Raw genomic sequence first — 15,600 nt, 5'->3', positions numbered from 1 at the left:
CTGGTATATAACCGACGGAGTGGACAGAGATGGCACTGTGCCCACATCAGGCTCAATGGTTTATGTAGGCTAGCAAAACTTAGTTTGAAGAAATTCACTTTATCAGAGAGAAACTGTTTGTTCCAAAAGGATTCTTTTCTCTACTATATTATTTACCACGGAATTTTTCAGTGAGAGCTTCCTAATACCTTTAGGACACAATCTGATTTTTTTTAAACCTTTGTTGACACGCACATTTTCAGGAAATCACATCTGTAAAGCATTCCTATTTCCTTTAGTTACGACTGTGCCACTTTTAAGCTACCTGTAAGCCTCCGTGCCCTGCCCCCAGATCTGTTCTTTTTCCCATTCCTTTCTTCCGGTGCATTCCCAGGTACCTCCGTCATGAACTGAGTGTGCACTTTGTGCTCTGCCCAGGGCTGGGGCCTTTCTCACCATCCTTCACGCAGCCTCACACTGCCCAGTCTCTCGCGCATGCTCTACACACCAGGACCAGTAGTGTATGCTGGTAAATATTTAACAGCTGACTTTCTGGAATAACACTCCCACCGTGGCCAGTTGCAAACTACCAATGCAAAGTTGCCAAACGTGAAGGGAGAAGAGATGCAGAACTGCGCACCGTCATCCAGGGCTTCCACCCCATGGAGACGATGTAAAGAGCCTCAAAGTCATGGATGGTAGTGAAGGGCTTAGGAGGCCGTGATTGAGTATTTATTACCTTTGTTTTTAATCAAGTTTATTTAATGCAAAATTTGTGCAATTTAATGTTAATAATGGCTGTGTTTAACCATTGGCTTGCAGAATTTCTGAAAATTTAAAAATCAGCTCTTGCAAGCTGGCACCAGCTGACTCCAGCCCACCACTGCTAGAATCTAGCTGCAGCCACCTCTACTACTACAGTAATAGAAATGATGGGAAGCTCGGCATTTTAAATGCAGCTTTCAGTTAAGCCTCATAGCAAACCTAGAGGTTAGGCCATTTATTATCCCCATTTTACAGGTGAAGATACAGCTGAGGCTATCCTGAAGCGTAAGAGAAGTTAAATGATGTATAGCTCGATATTAGATCAAATCTAAACTCTTTAACCTAACTGTCAAGACTCTATGAACTGGGCCTTCTCTATTTATTCCATTGCATGTCTAATAACCTTCGATATCCTTATTCTCAATGGAGCTTCAGCAGAGGACTGGGAATCTGGGGTACATTTTCTCAACGTTCCTGCTCAGGTTAGCACCAAAGCCCTTTTCAAAGCAGCAGACCATGTGTAGGAGCACTAGCCTGAGTCCTGGTTCAGCCTCTGTCTCTGCAATATTGGACAAATCATCACTCCCCCACAGCCTTGAGTCCTCAGCTAAAGGATAGGAAGAGAAAGTCTCCATGGCTTGATTGCTCCAGGCACCATGATGCTACGGGACAGCATTTCTGTCCAACGGCCCACAGAAAGGCCCAGGGAAGCCCAGACCCCCTTTTCTGCTGCATAGAAACTTGCTCCCAGATGGAGCTCTTTCTGCTGCCCTCAAACTAGAGCAGAGCCTCCCACTCAGTCTGTCCCCAAGCAAGCAGAAGCATATTAGGTATCTAAAAAGGTGGACCAAGAGGTGCCCCCATAGAAGCCAGGGAACTTCAGTAGGGAAACAGCCAGAAATCAAGAATGGTTTTGGAAAGGCTGCTCAGATCTGGGGGTGGAGGTCAGCAGGGGGGCCCAATAACCTCCAGAAGTCCCTAGTGTCCTCTCTCTGAGGAGGCTGGTCTTGTGGGTTTCCTAAGCTAAATTGATTCCAGGCCTGGAATTCATCATTCCTTTAGTAATACAAATAATCACCAAATGCGCTCAAGCACTCGGTAGCCTGGATATTCACTCTAGCAATTCTCTGTGTGGACGGTGATTAGACCATCATTATCTTAATGCTTCTTAATTTATCTTTCTGATTAGCAACTTACCATTTTATTTGCAAAAAATAGCCTTCTGCTGGGTGGAAGCCAGCCGAGCACAGCAGCTGTCATTTTCTCTGTACTAAATCAGGCCAGGCTTAAGTTGGTTCTCTGGCGATGCTATTTCTTGTGTCTTGGCGCTAGCACGCACCACAGTCTATCCTGGTTGTTGTTGTGGAGTAAAGGCGCCACCCCTGAGGAACAGCAGGCTGAGAGGTCACCTCTATCTCGGTAAAGGGTCCGGCATGATACACTCTCAGGGAAGGGCTCCCAGAGGCAGAGTCCTCCTACTGCCCTAATGAGATAGCCCATGGGAGTATAGGAGGGAAGTCAGTGGTGTATGCACTGTAATGAGATGATGGCAGCCACAAAGCTCTTGCCATGTGCCAGGCATTACGTGAAACACTTGAGATCCACATCTCGTTAATTCTCAAAACAACCCTTTAGGTATGTACCACTACTATTTCCATCTACAGATGGAGAGACCATAACTAGAGAGGTTACATAATTTGCCTGAGGTCCTACAGCTTGTCAGCGGCATAGCTAATTTTGAGCCTCATCTTTGTGACTCTCAGAATCAATGACCTTAACTGCCATGTTATATCACTCTCCCAAGCAGAGTAGATCCACTGTGAGATGAGAGATTTTAGAGCAAACACTGTCAGGGTGATGTTAAATAGTATTATAATAGTTGACTCATTTCCCACTTTCAGAAATGCCCCAAATTAGCAAGCACCTTTCTATCCTGGGCACAAACATTCCCTTTTTCCCCACACCCCACTACCCAGAGGAATGAGTTCCTCTCTTTCAAATTGTCCCTAGTCTTGTCTTGAGTCAAAAGTTTTCTTTTTAACTGACACTTCTGTTTGCCCATCTTCCAACCCAGAACAAATCACACTGCTCTCTGATTCCTCCTTCCAAATGTCTTTATTTTATTATATCCTGAAAACACACAGGCCATGGCCCTGGCACAGCTCCACCCTGCCACTGTCACTAAGAGGTCCATCACTATTTATTCCACTTGGATGTTCAAACCCTACACGTCATATATATCAACTGTTTCTGCATCTTCCAGAAAGCAGTCTACCTAGATATTCAAATATGGGAGAGGAAGGTGAAGCTTCAACTTGGCTCCTAAGCTCTCCAGAGAAGGTCTCAAGTACAGGAAACACACTGAAAGGGCAGGTGGCTGCAATGTTTGTCTTGACCCCAATCTCCCTTCTTGAGGTGTCAGCCACGTATTCATTTCCCTGGTTAATAGTTACGCCTTCACTAAGCCCTATCTATGAGAATCTTGTCTGTGCTATCTAGTGGTAGGTATTAGCTAACCACACCCGGCTAATTTGTGTATTTTTATTAGAGATGGGGTTTTGCCATGTTGCCCAGGCTGGACTCAAACTCCTGACCTCAAGTGATCTGCCCGCCTCAGCATCCCAAAGGGCTGGAATTACAGGCGTGGGCCATCACTCCCAGCTGGCTATGCGGAATTTAAATGTAAAGTTTATTCCTTCAGCTGCACACATTTTAAGTGTTCAATTGCTACTCGTGGATAGTGACTACCAAACGGGCCAGCACAGACATAGAACAATTTCATCATTGCAAAACCTTTTATTGGACAGCAGTAGTCTAAATTCAGTCCTTTGTACCCACTTGGAAGCCTTGGAAAACAATGCTGGATACCTATAAAACTCAAATTTCATGGATCTTGGTCAATTGTTTTCCTCGCTGAATGACAGAGTCCAGTGCTTTCCAAAGTGTGGTCCTTGTGCCAGCAGCATCACCTGGGAACCTGTCAGAAATGGAAATCCTAAGGCCCCATTTCAGACCTACTGAATGAGAAACCCCAGAGGCAGGGCCCAGGGATCTGTGTTTTAACAAGCCCTCCAGGTGACCCAAATGCCTGCCACCCACTGGTCTCAACATAATCATGACACCACAGATTGAGAGATTGCTACATGCCAATCCTGGTGGTGCACTTTATGAGTATTATCTCATTTAAACCTGACACTGACGCTGTGAGAGCAGAATATTCATATTTTAGAGCCAGGAGCTAAGATTCTGAGTAGGAAGTAACCAGCCCAAGGCCATGCAGCTAAAAATTGGCAGAGGTAGGTTTCAAGCCCCGTTTTGTTTCACTCCAAAGCTTCCGCAGTAACACCCCCTGGCTTGGAGCTAGCAGACAACTTTTCTTTGCCAAGTGTCTTCTGAAGGTTCTCGGGAGATTGTATCTGACAAGCGGAGCAGTGGCACCCAAGAGAAAGCAGAGTGGCTAAAGCCCCGCTCAGCAGCAGGCACCACAATCACACTGTCACGGCAGCAGCAGCTGCGCCTTGTCCTACACAAGGAAATGAGCTGGATTTGAGTAACTGGAATGTCAGCCCTCTCCACTTGGAGCGACGGTCTTTCCTAGGTCTTTCCAGTTTGGCTAGCCACTTGGAGATCTTCTTTTAAGGGTTCATGTGAGTTCAGAGGGCTGAGTTGATCTAAAAATAAAATGCTTCCCTGGATGACGGTAGATTTGCTTTTCTTAAGAGTTCAAGAAAACCTCCAGTGATTGTATTAGGGGATTAGAGCTAGAAATTGCTGTTCCTTCTTTAAGCTCTGTGGTTGACCCCAGGCTGGAAAGCAGGATTTTACAGGAAAGAAAACACATGGTTTGTTCTGTACAAAAGTCATGTTCCTGAAATACAGTATTCAGCAAACATCCATTGAGCACCTATGTTATCCAGCTACATTGTCTCAGGTCTATTCATTCAATCTTCAGAACAACCCTATGAGGACCTATTATTTAAGACAGTAGCTATTATTATCCCCATTTGATAGATAAGGAAAGAGAGGCAATCAACGGGTAAGTGGCAGCCAGAATTCAAATCCAGGCCTGCCGATCTTGCAAGTTCCTCCCTCTTTGCTGTACCATACAAGCCCACCTTGTCTAGCACTGGGATAAATTAGGAGAAGAGCCTGGAGTCTGGGGATCTGAGGACAAAAAGGGAAAGACGTTTCATGTGATGGCAGGTCAGCCACCAGAAAGGCACTGAAGGAACACGTCTAAGAGTATTTGCGTTAGCTGGGCCTGCTCTGCAATGGTCATATCACACGTATACGTTACAGGAGTTCAATCTCTTTCCTCCTGAGGTGGCTCTGAGCTGGTGCTGGCCACCAACTCTTGCAGGCCCAGAGGGGAGGCATGGCCCTAGCAAGTGGCCTGACCTGCAGATGAAGCTGAGCCTCATGAGAGCCTGACACGAGAGCTGTCAGCCCTGCCCAGGAAATTCTGGACTGTCTTTGGAGTGTGATCCACTTTTGGTTCCAGAGAAGCTGTCCATCTGGGGCCCAGGAAGCCAGCAAGTCACCCAGGTCACCAGTTTCCTGTTTCCCCATCTATCTGAACCTTCCACCTGAACACCCTCAGTCTCTTGGCCTTCTGGAAAGCAGGCAGAACTAGGGGTGAGTGGGAAGGGGGCAGACATGCTCCTTATACAACACAGCCACAGATGTCCATCACCCTGGCACCACGACAGCCGGAGCCCTGCCATGCCTGCGTCATCATTGGGCAGGCTGGGCAGACCATATAGGGCCCTGTAAATGCCTGAAACTAGAGCCTCTTTCTTGGGGGAACTCCACATCGGTTCCTGATGGAGCGCACTGAACAGGAACATGCATTACCCCTCACCCTGCCTGTGACACTCACGAAGGAACCTGTGCCAGGCTGCCCACTTCAACTCAAATCCAGTAAGGATTTCCTGGAGATATTCCAGTTCCTCTCTACATTACAGGAAAAGCTAGAGAAGACCTCCCCATTCTCTTTCTGACTTAGACTGGCTGTGTTCTTCCTTCTCTGACAGTTTGGATTCTCAAGTCCAGTGGAGAACCCCTGAATGCCAGAGATGAACTTTTCAGGGAAGATGCAGCCTCTCCTGGCCCCTGGGCAGATGACCAGGGCTCCCACCTCCCCCAGCCTATACTTCTCATTCAAGGTCCCCAATACTGTTCCCCAGGTGCATGCAGGTTGAGAGGGGTGGTTATGAGCTGAGCTTCAAGCAGCCCCAGGAGTCTGGGTGCAGGTTCGGGCTGTCACGAGGTGCATATCAAAGCCGGAGTTTAAAAACTGTACTGGGAATAGCGCAATTATCTCGCTTCACCACATTTCTCAGCCCCGACTGAGGTTTAATTAAAGCCAAGTAAAAACAGAGTCGCCATTTCAGATATCACCCCACTGCATGCTGGTTAAAAAAAAAAAAAAGGAAAAAAGAATCCTTTATCTGGGACTTAAAATTTTTTCTGTGGGTATCTTCCAGCTCAGTTGGATATTATTTCTTCATAACAATTCCTTTAAAGGAAAAAAATATATATTTAATATATATGTATAAAATGAGTTAATCCTCCATAATCTCCTTGAGTTGTACCTAAAACACAGTTTCTTGCAGGTGACCTTTTCAGAAGAGGCTGTTGCTATGGCAACCGCATTGTTTGATTTAGTCAAGAGAAAAATGCTGCATGGAAATGTATTTAATTTTGCTTAATTTGATGCTGTATTTAACACTTGCGCAGGCTGAAAGGAGAGGAGGACTGAAAGGCAGGAGCCAGCTCATTGGGGCCACGCTCACTGGCATCCTATTTTGGGTGGTAAAAAGGGCCCCCAGATACCACCATAGACTGGATGCCTGCTGTTGGCCTAGGAGTGGGGGCCAGGACTTCCCTGCGTTCCGCTTCTGAGGAAGGAGCTGGGCAGGGCCCACCACATGCCCCTCAGATGCTGGGGCCATGGGGCAGACACTGCAAGTTGAATGGCGAGCTGGGGCACACCGGCCACAGCTTCAGACTGGGAGTTCACAGCCAGGGTAAAGCTCTTGCTCTGGCACTGCCATGGCTTCATTATCCTCATCTGACATGGGAGGCCAGTGAATTAAAATACTTCTCGGTTCTCTTTTACCATCTTGTGAGTCTCTAGCTGCAGTCTGATGGTCCCCATCAGGTTTTGAGGTTCATGGAAGCAGGGCTGAGTGCAGGGTAGGTACTCGGTAAATGATTCAATCATTTAGTCAGACAGAAGCCCCCTCCAGGAGATACCACGGCCCAGTCCTGAGAGGTCCAGGCACAGTCTTGCTCACTGCAATTCATAAGCCACGGCACCTACCACACAGCCATGCCCACAATCAGAGGAGATTTGGAAACCCGATGAGCCAGGGCCCTTGGCCAAGGTGCCACAGGGGTGACAGGGATTGATCCCAAGATCTCTGGCTTCCAATAGTCCCACCAAGCCAGGTACACGCCTCTGTTGGGGCAAACATGGTGACCAAGAGGAGAGAATAGGTGCAGCCAGACAAAGTGGTCTCCCGGCTCAGCCAGGCTGGGAAAACAGACATCCCCCAGCCTCCCGCGCCTTCTACTCAGCCTTAGGTTGGCAGCACCCACAAACTCTATGCCTACCTCTGTTCTGAATAAATTCTAATCCCACTCATTTGCATGATGACCTTGGACAAGTTATTTGAACCCTCTGGGCCTCAGTTTCTTCATCTGAAAAATAAGAGCTGGCAAGGGATATCTAAACGCCTTTCTTACTTTGACATTCCCTGTCATGATTCTTACCTGCCATCACTGCATGCCAAGAGCCAAACACCTCTGGGGTGGGTTGTGTCCACCACCCTGATGTCCAGTCACTAAGTGTACTAATCCAGCAAGTCGGCCCCTCCCTCGGTCTTCAACTGAAGGCACCACATCTCCATCGCAAGCCAAGACCCAGTCGTCCCAAGGTCCTCAGTCCCAGACTGCTGTGCCTTCCAGGACCTCACTCCTCAGGCTTCCCATTCACCTAAGCCACCATCGGGAGTCTGAGCCTCCTAGCTGATGCACCACTGGGTAGACACTCAGCACGAGGCTGCCCCCACAGCCTTTGGCCATGCCGTCTCGAAACCCTGGTCTCTCTGACTGGCTCCTTCACTTTCTTGTTTCAAAGGAAACCCAGACTTGATGAGCTGTTTCCTCAGAAGCCCTTTCCTGTTGGGGATAGTTTTTGTCTCTTACATCTCACATACTTCAGAAGTGAAAGCTGTGTGTGTGTCTTCCCTTCTTCCCTGCTTCCCACTACAGTTTTTTGTTTTTTGTTTTTTTTTTTTTTTTTTGGACAGGGTCTCACTCTGTTGCCCAAGTGGGCATGCAGTAGTGCAATCACAGCTCACTGCAACCTCCACCTCCTGGGTTCAAGTGATCCTCCCACCTCAGCCTCCTGAGTAGCTGAGACTATAGGCATGGCCCGCCACACCTGGCTAATTTTTTTTTGTATTTTTTTAGAGATGGGGTTGTGCTATGTTGCCCAAGCTGGTCTCAAATTCCTGAGCTCAAGCAATTCTCCCGCTTCAGTCTCCCAAAGTGTTGGGATTATAAGAGTGAGCAACTATATCTGGCTAGTTTCTTTAAAAAAAAAAACTGTATTGACACATAATAGCTGTATATTTTGAGGGTGCATGTAAGATTTTGATATCGATACACAATGCAAAATGATCGAATCGCTGTAAGATTGGGATACGCATCACCTCAAACTTTTATCTTTCCTTTGTGTTGCGAATGCTACAATTCTCTCCTAGCTATTTTGAAATATACAATAATTTACTGTTAACTATAATTTCCCTAATGTTCTATCGAACGCTAGAATGTATTCCTTCGAACGCTAGAATGTATTCATTCTATCTAACTGTATTTTTATACAAAATACGGAATGCTTCACCAACGTGTGTGTCATTCTTGTGCAGGGCCATGCTAATCTTCTCTGTGCCACTCCCAGTTTGGTCTGTGTGCTGCTGAAGTGAGCACCCCACTGCAGTTTCTAACCCATCTCTCTTTCTTCTTTCAAAAACCCAGGCTCACTTGAATCACTTGTCATCAGATCTCATGACCCTTCCTACGTATGAAACCCTCTTAGTCTACCAACCTCCTGGACGTTCCCCCTCATTCATGGATGACCTTAGCACTTGGGTTGGTGACTCCTTCTGCATTATTATTTCTGCCAGCATCACTGGGGACTCCAAAATCCATGAAGATGATCTGTCCAATACTCTGGCCTCTAGCTGGCTATCCTTCCTAGCTCCAGTGAGCCTTTGTTATTATTATGATTTTTTTCTTCTTGCTGTGATTGGCATGCAATGAGCTTTTGCGCCATTCACAGAGCCGTTCCCTAGACTTTGTCACATCAATAACTGAATCACCCATGAAATGTATACTGCCAACATCCCATCTTCTGACCATTGCCACCCTAGCTTACTCTGACGCTCCTACTTACTCCAGCAATTCTCCAACCCCACGTCATTAAAAACATTTTTTTATTATCTGTTTTCATCACTCCCTGCATGTGTTCACTTCCCTCTTCCCCCAGCTCTGATTCCACTACCCACACTTCAACTACTGCCATGCCAATCACCTGGGCTTCTTGTAGCTCCCCTTGCGTTGCTCTAGTCCAGCAGCACTCCTGCCCTGGAATCCTACCCACTCATTCGGGGCCTGTACCAGAGCAGCTGAACATTACTAGAGAGAAATGATAGAAATTTTCTGACTAGACTCACTTCAAACATAACCACAAATCTCACTCAACACTGTCGGAAAAACCTACCACATTTCCCTGGAAAATTCAATTTCCCAGTCTCTGGGGAAACCTCATGCTTCCTTGTCTCCACAGGTCTCCAACACTCCCTCCCCACCCCATTCGCAGCTGATGACCTTGCAACATATTTCATAGAGAAAACAGATTTCTATAAGATGAGAACTACCCCATCTTCCCATCAACAAGCCCTTTATTGTGTCTGTCTCGGAACTAAAATACTCAGGCCATGCCATCCTGCAATTACCATAGAAAAAGAGTCCTGGCTCCCATCCAAGGTCAATACCTTCGCTGGGCTCTGGACCCACTCTCCCGTGCCATTTCAAGGACTTTTCTCCCTCTTTAACTGGATCACTTCCACTGGCATATAAACATACCTCCATATCATGCTCCTTTCAATAAACTCTCCCTTGACCCAAGTCCCTCCTCCATTCTCACCTCTTTTGGAGCTCCCTTTCACAGTAAATCGATGCAAAGGAGTCATCTATACTCACTGTCTCTCCGTTTTCATCTTCCATTCTCTCTTCAACCCACCCCAATCAGGCTTTTTACCCACCACTCCACTGATGACTAATTACCAAGATTACTAAGACTATATCTTGCCAAAGTAAATGGTCAATTCTTTGTCCTCATTTTGACTTCCCGACAGCACTTGGTGCAGTGGGTTAATTGCTGATCTGAGAAAACTTTCTCCTCCAAGCCCTGACACCTCGCTCCTCTGGTTTTTCCCATCCTTCACAAGCAAGCACTTCTTCTCAGTCTCCTCTGCTGGGATTTCCTAAAAATACTGGAGCGTCTCCGTCACTCTCCCGTTCTGTGTCCTCTCTCTCTTCCTCATCACTTCAGGGCCTTCTTACACACGCAGATCTCTCACATCCAAATCTCCAGCTGTACCTTTTTCAGACACCCAGACATCTGCATTCAGCTGTCTACTCAACACCTCTACTTCAGCGTCTCAAAGGCATCCTGAGCTTGGTATATTAAAACGGATCTCTTAATCTCTCCCCTCAAATCCTACACCCCCTCTGCCAAGCCTCCTCCATCTAAGTAAAACTCTCCATTCAGGTGCTAAAAATCTAGAAGTCAGTCTTGGTTCCCTCCTTTCCTCAACTGCATTAAATGCATCAAGAAGTCCACAACCACCTGAATCCAATAACTCTGCTCTATCTCCGCTGCCATGGCCAAGACTAAGCCAACAAAGCCTCCAGCAATCCTCTTTACACCCTCAGCAGCCACAGTGGCATTTCTAAAGCGCACTCAGCTCTCTTCACTCTCCCGCTTACAGTCCTCATGGCCTATCCAAGACAGGGAAGACTTAAATGCCTCTGTGTGGCCTCCTAAGACCCTCTGCCTCCCTGACCTCCTTTCTCTTCATCCTCCCTCTTATCTACCCAGGCACATTGGCTCAGGCCCATCCCAGAGACTTTGCTTTTGCTTTTCCTTCTGATTGAGATGCTTCTCCTTCCATCTACCCATGGCTGTCACTTTCTCAACCATCAGGTTCAGTACAAATATCCCATCCTTAGAGAGCCTTCCCCAACACCCAGCCCAGGCACTCTCCCGCTTTACCTTCTTCCCAGCATTTGTCAGGACCTCACAGTTTCTTATTTCCACGTTTGCTTCCTTGTTTATTCACTCTCCTCCTCCCTACTCAGAATATGAAATCCTTGACGGCAGGGAGGCTTCTCTTATTTAACACTATTCCCTGAACCTACAATGAAGCCTTGCATACAGTAAGCATCTAGCATTCGTTGGTTGACTGCCTGAAGGAAGCAATTTATGGCTAGACGTGCTGTCTTACTTACCTCTGTGCCCCAGGACTGGGCCTGCAGCCACACCGGGCTCATAATCAGCACAAAATAGATGCACATGGATGTGCAGCATCTTGAAGTTGGGTGTTATCCTAGCGCCCCTGATCTGACCTTCTACCTACAGCAGGAGTTCCCATTTATTCCGACATTCCTCACAGGTGGTCATTCAGCCTTCCAAGGTCCTCGAGTATTTGATGAGGAAGCTTAGCAACTCAGAGAGTAGACAAAGGCCATGGCCCGGCGTCCTAGCCTGGGCCTGCTCCAGCCCCCAGCCCCGGGTCAGGGCCTCCTTGCTGCAGGCAACATTTCCCACCGCCGTGCTCCTCGTCTGCACATCCTTACCTGCCTTCCTGGTACTACGGTTGCTGCACAGCTTGTCCTCTAGTTTATAAAAGGTGAAAAACAAAAGGCCACAGTTTCATGAGTTGCTGTCTGATATGAGCTGGCAGGGCTCCTCTGCACAGAGCTGGCACCGCAGAGCGGATGGATTCACATCTAGGGACTCTATTCTGTGCTCTGGGGAGGGAACACAACCCCTCAGGAAGCTGGATGTGGGGCTCGAAATCCCTCACCCTTCGGGCTCATCATGTCTTTCCTGGAGACCATAAGGTTCTGAAAGTATGTGTGGTGCAGTGGTTAGGAGTGTGGACCCCGGCATCATTCAGACCTGGCTGACACCTAGGTTATGTGACCATGGGCAAGTTACTCTATTGCTCTGAAGCATACGAGTGGGATAATAATAAGCCTTAGTTCAAAGCAGTAGTATAAAAGTAAATGAGGCCGGGCGCGGTGGCTCAAGCCTGTAATCCCAGCACTTTGGGAGGCCGAGGCGGGTGGATCACGAGGTCAAGAGATCAAGACCATCCTGGTCAGCAAGGTGAAACCTCGTCTCTACTAAAAATACAAAAAGTTAGCTGGGCATGGTGGTGCGTGCCTGTAATCCCAGCTACTCAGGAGGCTGAGACAGGAGAATTGCCTGAACCCAGGAGGCGGAGGTTGCGGTGAGCCGAGATCGCGCCATTGCACTCCAGCCTGGGTAACAAGAGCGAAACTCCGCCTCAAAAAAAAAAAAAAAAAAAAAAAAAAAAAGTAAATGAGAGAATTCATGCAAAGTGCTTAGCACAGCTTTAGACACTGAATGCACACTAAATAATAAATATGGGGTCCTCCAGCTCTAACCTGTGATTCCAGAGCCAGCGTGATGCTACCTTCACCACTGTTAGCAGAAAGCCACTTCTTTGGCTCCAGCCCGGTCTCACTCAGAATATCCAAGAAGGTTCTTATTCTGCTGGTTCCTGCTCACATGACTGTCCACATCCATGTGCCCCAGAAGATAAGCTTCCAAAGGCTGTTAGCACACCTCAACAAGTCATCAAATATGTATCCAAGTCTTTGTCAGTTATGGTAAAAGCAAAACACAACACAAAACAAAAAATCTGTAGAATGTCAGAGCTAAAAGCATCCCCCTGAAGTTATCTAGTCAAACTTTCTCATTTTGCCAGTAAGGAAACTATATTCACAAATGTGGGTGTGGCCCAAGGTCACACCATGACAGCTGGGTCTGGAACTCAGGCCTCGTAACTCCTAGGAAGGCAAAGTGTCCACACCTACCCTCATTTCCAACTTCCCTTCCACTGTAGAAAAATACCATAGAACTCACAAGACCACAGGGCATTTTCCACCAAAAAGTCTCTTCATCGGGCCTAAAGCTGAGAACCTTTTTCTTGGCACTGCTTTCCTCACCCCATAGGGAGGTGGGTGGCAGAGGCATCTCCAGGACAGAGGACAACCCAGAGCCCTCACCCTGACCCACCTCCTCCCTCCCCTGGCCCACCTTCCCTCCTACTTCCATCTACCCATCCTCCTTTCGCATTCTCCCTTTATTCTTGTTTTGCCGCCTGTCTTTTCAGCTGTTTGCTCAGAAGCTGGGCTCTGTTTGCTGAGCCTTCATTCATTTTCATATTACTTGGGATATTTTCAGCTGCTCCTCTGGGTTCTTAGGAGAATTTCAAGTGGCGAGCAGCACAGTGGGCTGCAAAGGTAAACACGCATCCCTGAACTCTGAGTCCGCCTGGGGAGCGCTCTCATTCATAGGCTGCCTTCCTGACCAGCACAGCCAGTCTGCCTCTCACCCTAGAATCTTGGGGAGCCGGGCAGGCTTTTAGGCAGGCAGGCTGCAAGTTTTCTTCAATCTAAGACTGGTGCAGGAAGCTGGCTGCCTAAGCTCTTGAGTGATGGGCAGTGACAGTAGGGCCTTTGGCTGCCTCCCCTGGCACGTTGTCCTCCCTGCACTGCGGCCAGACCTGACAGTAAGTGTCTCAACGATGCTTCCGTCACCCCCCAGAAACAAGGTGTGGTGAGGCAGGTGGAGAAGTCAATTCCCTCACTTCTGGAAAATAGCTTTAAAAAAGCACTGATTCATTTCTGTTCCTCTCCTGTACACACCAGGCCCTGTGCTGAAGGCACCGGGAGTCTGTGGGAAGAATAAAGAAGGGGAAACCCCACAAAGAAGGAGGTTGTTCCTCTTGGAGGAAGTGGGAGAGCAGTCCCTGTGCCTTCTTTACTAGACCTGATCAAAGCCTAAAGAACATCTCTTTAATCCTTACTCCAGGTCCTGGGTAGAACAAGGCCTGAATCCTCCATATTATGGAGGGAGAAGAGGAGAGAGGGCATGGAAGTAAATGGAAAGTTAAAGGATCACAGGACACAAAATCAAGATCTGAGCCTGGGCCCTGGTTGTCCCATGTTAATCATGTGACCTTAACAAGTCAAACCTTCTGCATCTTTGTCATCTCAGTTATAAAACTGGGACAATAGCATTCATCTCAGCGTTGATGTGAGCATTAAATGAGATGATATGTGCACATCTGCTTAGCAACTGGTAAAGGGCTTCAAAGAGTCCATTTATCATGATTCATCCAGACATTTCACCTGTGAATCAATTGTCTGAGGATGCAGGATCAGTCATGCGGAGATGGACTTATGGAAAAATACCTGGGGAGCTTTCCTCACACCCCCGCTGCCCTTTGAAGCCAGGAGCACTGTCATCATGAGCTCTAGTTCCCATTCGAAATACTCTTCCCTTCAAGCCTCAATGCAATTTGTATCAAATGATGTAGGAGAGTAGAATGAGGCCAGGGTTATTGGATAATTGTCAGGTTTAACAAAAGGCACTGAGTGGCTCTGGGCTTACAGTGTTCTGTGATTTGTCACTGTAGCATCGAGAGGTCTATGGCCCTGTCACTGCAGGCACTGGGCATTAGGAAAACAAGGGCAGGTTTTCTTAACAGCACCAAGGGACTCGATGATGCATCTGTCACAGGGGCAGGCAAAGTGGCTTCCCCATGAATACATCTGGCTCGTCAATGGCTCCAACTGGAGTTGCATCATTTCTGGGTACCATGGGCTGAGCAGAGCCAGGAAAAGCATCTGGGCTATGAGCCAGAGCAAGGCCCAAGGAGGAGCCACTCTTTATGGACCTTGTGGGATTTTTTTTCTTGACATAGTCATCAATTTGCTGCTCTCCTTCCCTCGACTCTGCTATTTTTGTGACAGGACCCACATGGAAGGTCCAAGTAGAACTGAAATCAGTATCTTCTGGAACAAAGACTGAGAATCCTCTGAAAACCAAGTGAGCAGCGTGCTCTGAGACACAGTGCTGGCATGACAAATACTGAGTGAACAAATGAAGATAGGAGTGGGGCTGAGAGCTGATCCAAATATGCACTCTGCCTTGGGATGGAGGTAGGGAAGGAACTGGGTGTAAATGAGGGGAGAAGGTCTATTCAAGAAAGAAGAGCATCGAACGCTGTTCAGGGAGCATTCAGCAATGGAGACGTCCAGAAAGAGATTCCGAGTGTCTTGTCAGATTGACACAGTGTACAAATGCAAAGTTGGTATTACTAAGATGGAAGCCTATTTTCTAAAAGCAGAGCAAAATGACCAAGCGGGATTTGCAGCAAAGTTTGAAAACTAACTCAGAGCTCCTTAAATCCTTCCTAAGAAAGAAGACTAGAATATACACTAGGTCCTGCATAGAATTCAGTCTGATGGCTATCTCAGCAGTGGACAGGATGGTGGTGCAGGGAACCGGGAAATCATTCAAACATCTCCCCTCTAAATCCAAACACAGGATCATCAGCCCCTATGAAAGACACAGAAGTCGAGTCACAGGGATTAGTCCTGAAGAACTACTTGTGTCACCGCCAAGGCAGCTAAAGCTCAGCCTCTTTGGTCCCAGCCAATTGAGAGCCTCTGAGTTTCCTG

The 15,600-nt window shown here is 47.5% G+C and overlaps 1 protein-coding gene and 1 non-coding gene across 6 annotated transcripts in view; both read right to left on the bottom strand.

Annotated features, from left to right (window-relative positions):
* PKNOX2 (PBX/knotted 1 homeobox 2) overlaps positions 1-15,600 on the bottom strand; it is a 269,623-nt gene that overhangs the window by 148,898 nt on the left and 105,125 nt on the right. The window lies entirely within an intron of this gene.
* LOC120364775 (U6 spliceosomal RNA) lies at positions 8,637-8,742 on the bottom strand. Its single transcript, XR_005579919.1, has one exon. It is a non-coding gene; the product is annotated as a U6 spliceosomal RNA (small nuclear RNA).

Source organism: Saimiri boliviensis, chromosome 6, assembly GCF_048565385.1.
Source record: "Saimiri boliviensis isolate mSaiBol1 chromosome 6, mSaiBol1.pri, whole genome shotgun sequence".
Taxonomy (NCBI): domain Eukaryota; kingdom Metazoa; phylum Chordata; class Mammalia; order Primates; family Cebidae; genus Saimiri; species Saimiri boliviensis.
Note: the sequence above shows the minus strand (reverse complement) of the source record. Positions and strands in the feature narration are given on the sequence as shown.